Here is a 5,908-nt window from a genome sequence, read left to right on the forward strand (position 1 = left end):
ATCCAACCAGTCCATTCTGAAGGAGATCAGCCCTGGGATTTCTTTGGAAGGAACGATGCTGAAGCTGAAACTCCAGTACTTTGGCCACCTCATGCGAAGAGTTGACTCATTGGAAAAGACTCTGATGCTGGGAGGGATTGGGGGCAGGAGGAGAAGGGGACGACAGAGGATGAGACGGCTGGATGGCATCACTGACTCGATGGACATGAGTCTGAGTGAACTCTGGGAGTTGGTGATGGATAGGGAGGCCTGGCGTGCTGCGATTCATGGCGTCGCAAAGAGTCAGACACGACTGAGCGACTGATCTGAACTTAAATATTAAAAAATCAGTTTTACTGTGATTATCTTTGGTAAAAACATGGAGGTAATTGTGGAGAGAAGAGTTATGTTTGTACCTTTGTAGATTCTAGTCCTATTAATTGTCTTTGAGGTTTTGTTATATACCTGTAAACCTGCCTGGATCCTGAATTCTTCTAGTTTCTTCAAATATCTGGTTAAAATTCACAAAGTTAATATTTCCAATTTTATCCCATTCTTCTGATTTAGAATCACTAAGAAAAAAGACATGCCTCAAGCCCTATTCACTGATCCTGCTGAAAAACTAGAAAGTATTGAGCCTTGAGTATACATTTCATGACTAAAGAGGACTCCACCTGACACTTGGTCTTGCACAGTTGGAGACGTCCATGTACAATTGACCAGGAAAAGAAGAAGTTGACACTGAGGTAGCCTGCTTCCACCCAAGATGACAGATCAAGACTTCATACTTCAGTTTTAACATGAAACTCATTTTCTTTTCTTTCTTTACTTCAGCATTGACCTGGAAAACTAACAACATCATCCATACCTCTGAGGCATGCTCGGGGGATAACCTCTGGAATTTATAACAACTTTACTTTGAGTTGGTGACTTCCCTGGTGGCTCAGATGGTAAAGCATCTGCCTACAATGCGGGAGACCCGGGTTCGATCCCTGGGTCAGGAAGTTCCCCTGGAGAAGGAAATAGCAACCCACTCCAGTACTCTTGCCTGGAAAATCCCATGGACGAAGGAGCCTGGTAGGCTACAGTCCATGGGGTACAAACAGTCGGACACGACTGAGTGACTTCACTTACTTTGGGTTAAGATAAAGTCTGACTGACTCCTTACTTGAACAGGCAGATACAACAAATTTTTGTGAATGAATCCATCAGCAGTGCCATCTTTGTGGAAATGGTTTGTGCCCTAATAAGCCATTGTCTGTACAGTTATCATTATCCTTGGGCCTATGAATACCTAAATAACTGTCACATAACTAGACAATGCCTCTCAGGTTATCTAACTATGCCCCTCCCTGTTCTAGAAAGGACCTACCAAGAGGTGTTCACTATTCAGGTGTCACCTCCTTTGACAGGGCTGTGTTTCCCTGATTAGGAATGAATACAAATGAGAATGTGATCTTGATTCTTAACTCTTGACAGTATTGTAGAATCCACAGCCACAACATAAGCTGGCCAGCAAAAATCATGGGACTCTCTGGCCAAAGCTGTTCTTAATAATAGGGTAGCCTGCTCTATCTGGATTAACACACCTGGGGAAACTGAAACAATTACACAAGATCACTCACCAAGCCACTTGGCTTGAAAAGGAAACCCCTTCAAAATGGTCTTTCTTTGATTGGTTTGGTCTTGGGGACTGTGGTTATGAAGTTATTCTGTATGGGAACAAAATTGCCACCCCAAAATGTCTCTTTGATACGTGGATTATTTCAAGCTAAAAACAAGGCCCAAAAAACTCAAGAAGAACCTTTCCCCCAAAATGCCTAAAAGAATGCAGATGGAGGACCTGTTCCAGGAGGGGAGCTATTTTTGTAGATATCTATAGTACAGACTAGGTGTGTAGACAAGAGGGAACTAGCAAAGTCTGTCAAACTCCTAGGTGTCCCATTGTCTCTGCATGGCCCAGCAAATACTTCTTTGTTTAAACCAAACATTTGCTTTTCATTTCCATGTCAATTGCCTCTTTCCCCTTTGAGGTTCCCGACTACCACGCCAATTGCGTCAGTCTTCAGCTGAAGGTGGCATTTAAGGTGAGGGTTTCAGCTGTTTTGGTGAGGTATCCAGTTTTCTTGCACCTTTCCCACATACACATGTTGTTAAATTTTTGCTTAATTTTCCCTTATTAACCTATCTCATGTCAATTTAACTCTTAGACCATCCAGAAGAATCAAAAAAGACAGGTAAATTATCCTGTTTATTAAAATCATAATAACCCTCCTGCTGCATTATTTTATTTCAAAACCTTTAAATGTATGTTTGCAGCTGCTAACCATCAAGCAAATATCTCCCTAAAACTGGAACATCAGAAAAACAACAGAGAGAATGACTTTCAAAGACAGTGAATCTGAAACTGTAACCAGTGAACATCATAGAAATTAAGCAAAAAACATCATGACCTCTGGGTACCTGAAAGATCAACAACTCTGTGAGAACCTTAGCTGAGAGTGGCACTAATAATGTCTTAAATTTTGATCATATCCTTCAGGTTGAGTGATTTGTTCAAAGAGGGGAACTGTTAAAGAGAAAAACCACGGGCCTAAAATGTCATCACTTGTGCTAAAAACCCATAATACTAAACCTAAATTTAATACCTAACCTAATTGCAGTTTTGACTTGCCTCTGAAATGTAATCTTAATCAGCAGTTGGATTTTCTGGTTAACACCAATGAGGTAACCTGCCATGGGGGCCTTCTCCATCCCCCAGAGGAAGAGGAGGATGTCTGTATGATAAAACCTTTGCAATTCCCTTCCCTTAAAAAAGAGATGACCTGGCCCCAAATAACCCTCTCTTTTCTTTTGCTAATAATTCACTTGCCCTATCCTCTTTCCATAAAGTTTCCCATTTTGAACCCTTCCTTGGAGTGTCCTCTGCTTGATAGGTAGAATGTGGCCCAATTCACGAATCATTAAATAAAGCCAACTATATTTTCAAATTTACTTGGTTGAATATTGTTTTTTAACAAATGAAGTACGTCACCTTAAATTGTTCAAAGATACAAAGGAAGGCACACATCATAAGACAATAACATAAGACAGGATCCTACTGAAAAAGAACAAGCTGATTTGCCAAAGAGACAAAGAAAGTCTACATATGAAATATCTAGTCATGAAAACATATAAATCAACACACAGGCTGAAGAGAACTCAGAGAATTAGCCTATTAGAAGATAGATATGAGAAAATCACCCAGAAAGCAGAAGTAAAAAGCAAAGATGTGGAAAATTGGGTTTAAATAATAGTGAAGAAGAATGAAAAATGTCCACCATGTCTTAACAGGAACTTAGACAAAAATGGGAGAGGGGTGATGTTTGAAGGAATGACAGTGGAGAAGTTTCCATATATGAAGAACAATATAATTCCTAAGATTTGCAGCAGCACAGTGAGTCCCAGTCAGCATAAGGCAGTGGTCCCCAACCTTTTTGGCACCAGGGACCAGTTTCATGGAAGACAATTTTTCCATGGACCAGGGCCTGGGGGGTCCATGGAATGGTTCAGGATGATTCAAGTACATAACATCTATTGTGCACTTTTATTATTACATCAGCTTTTCTTCAGATCATCAGGCATTAGACCCCAGAGGTTGGGGACCCTTGGTACAAGATAATCTACAGAATATACTGAGAAAAATATTTTAAAAAATCACCAAAAGGAAAAGGAAAGACTCTCTAAAATGCAAATTATACAAAAACACATTATTTCCCTAAGCAACAAAAGACTCCAGAAGACAATGTAATAATATATGCAAAGTGCCAAGGAAAAATAGAGCAGCTAGCCTAGAATTAGATACTTAGCAAGTCTGTAATTCAAGAGCAAGGGTTAACTTTCAGATATAACAAAGACTGAGAGCATTTCCCACCCTAAATAGTTTACAGACTATTCTAGCACACAGGATATTGAGTCTAGAAGTGAACTGGATTTAAGACACCATAGAATCAAAGAAACTGGCAAACACTTCGGTTCATCTAAATGTGAAATGACTGTAAAAATAATGATAAATGACCAGAATTGAAAGTTCATGAAAAGAAGGAAATAAAAGCAGTGCCAAATATAGGAGACAAGGGAGGAGGAGCTGGGCATTTTAAAGCTTTTGTGTTGTTAGAGGACAATGGAGAGATTAATGAGTTTTAGTGTTTGTAAAGTGAACTATGCCTCTTAAAAATGTAAAGTTAACCAATAAATGAACTGAAACAAAACACATTACTTCCTGGGAGAGGGGATAAAACCATAAAGAAAATGTGACTGATTCAATGGCAAGCAGAATAAAGGAAGACAAACACCAAGCATGGCAAGCTTTTTCATCCAGCCCTCCCTTTGCACCGTCTTCCTCCCTTTTGCCTACGTACCCTTGTTTAGGGAAGTGCTGATGCCTCCTGGAAGACTCCTGTGTCTCTGCTGCAGCCTGGCTGATGTGTCCCTGGTATCTTGTTTCCAGAGCTCTTTTACGTTCCCACCAGAACCTTTAAATCTTTTCCATTAAGTGTTCCTGGCAGAGGCTCATCTAGATGTATTTGTCTGTGTATTTCCTGTGCTCTTTAATTTGTTCCCCCCAGTGCAAAGGGGAAAAGAAGACAGGAAGGAGGCCCAGCTGTAGGTGTCAGATGATGTCTGCTTATAGAGATTTTAGTCTCCAAGCAGAAGGATGTCCTGGATGGGAAAGTAAATAAAAACTTTCTCCCTGTAGGACCAAAGGACAGGATGAAAAGAAGTTGGGGCTGAGCTCTGCTCAGTATATGCATCCACCACCCAGCAACTTTTGATCACAAACAGTCCAACAGACTTACTCTCCCCAAAATGAGAATGAGGGAGTTGTATATCATGGGTGGGGATAAGATAGAAGGAAACTTGCTCACTGACCAAGTTGGAACTACAGAGAACCAACTGGGAATTTTTTTTACCATCTAAAGTAGCTGTGGTCATAGGATTCTTGCATGCAGTTCTGTAGGCTATGCATTGCACAACTCATGGGTAGGTAGTCTTTCACGAAGAATATGAAGTAAATGGCATCTCTAGAGTTGTGCAGTGTACAACTTGCACACCCTTCTGGGCACTGACATGATCAGCCTTGTTTTAATTGGCTGTATCCTGACAAAGACTCTTTTCTTGACCAAACTTTAGTTATTAGGTTCCTGAACCCAGTTCTCCACTTGGACTCAACCTTGGCCTATAAGAAGTACAACACCCAGCATCATTTTATTCACTCCCCCCACATCCTCTCCCACACACAAACACTAAGAGATCTGAACAAACACTAGCACAGTTCCTATCAGCTCAAGGTTGTGTTTCTATGATGATGCTGCCTGAGAAAACTCAATGCTGCAGAATTAACTGTTTGTTCTAGCCTAAAGCACTTAGAGAGTTTGTTATTATAAATCTTTCCCCTGCCTCTTCTATATGTAAATCTTCTACCACCCATAAATGTCTCCTAGAGGTCCTAGAAGCCACCTCTCAGATGCGGACACCTGGGAGATACTCCTGTCTCCCAATTTCTATGGAAGAGTAAGACCCTAACTTCTATGACTGCCTTGCTCCTATTTGCAGGCTCAGACAGGAAAGCATCTGTTTACAATGCGGGAGACCCGGGTTCGATCCCTGGGTTGGGAAGATCCCCTGGAGAAGGAAATGGCAACCCACTCCAGTACTATTGCCTGGAAAATCCCATGGACAGAGAAGCCTGGTAGGCTACAGTCCATGGGGTCGCAAAGAGTAGGACACGACTGAGCGACATCACATGCACACATGCAAAGATATGAGAAGGTTATTTCTCCTCCAGAAAACCATCACCCAACAAACCCAGGGAAACTAATCATCAGCCTAACTCCCCCCACCCCCCCAACCCCGCCCCTTAAGATCCTCATTACCTTTCTTTAAGCAG

Source organism: Bison bison, unplaced genomic scaffold (genome assembly GCF_000754665.1).
Source record: "Bison bison bison isolate TAMUID 2011002044 unplaced genomic scaffold, Bison_UMD1.0 scf7180017864499, whole genome shotgun sequence".
Classification (NCBI taxonomy): Eukaryota; Metazoa; Chordata; class Mammalia; order Artiodactyla; family Bovidae; genus Bison; species Bison bison.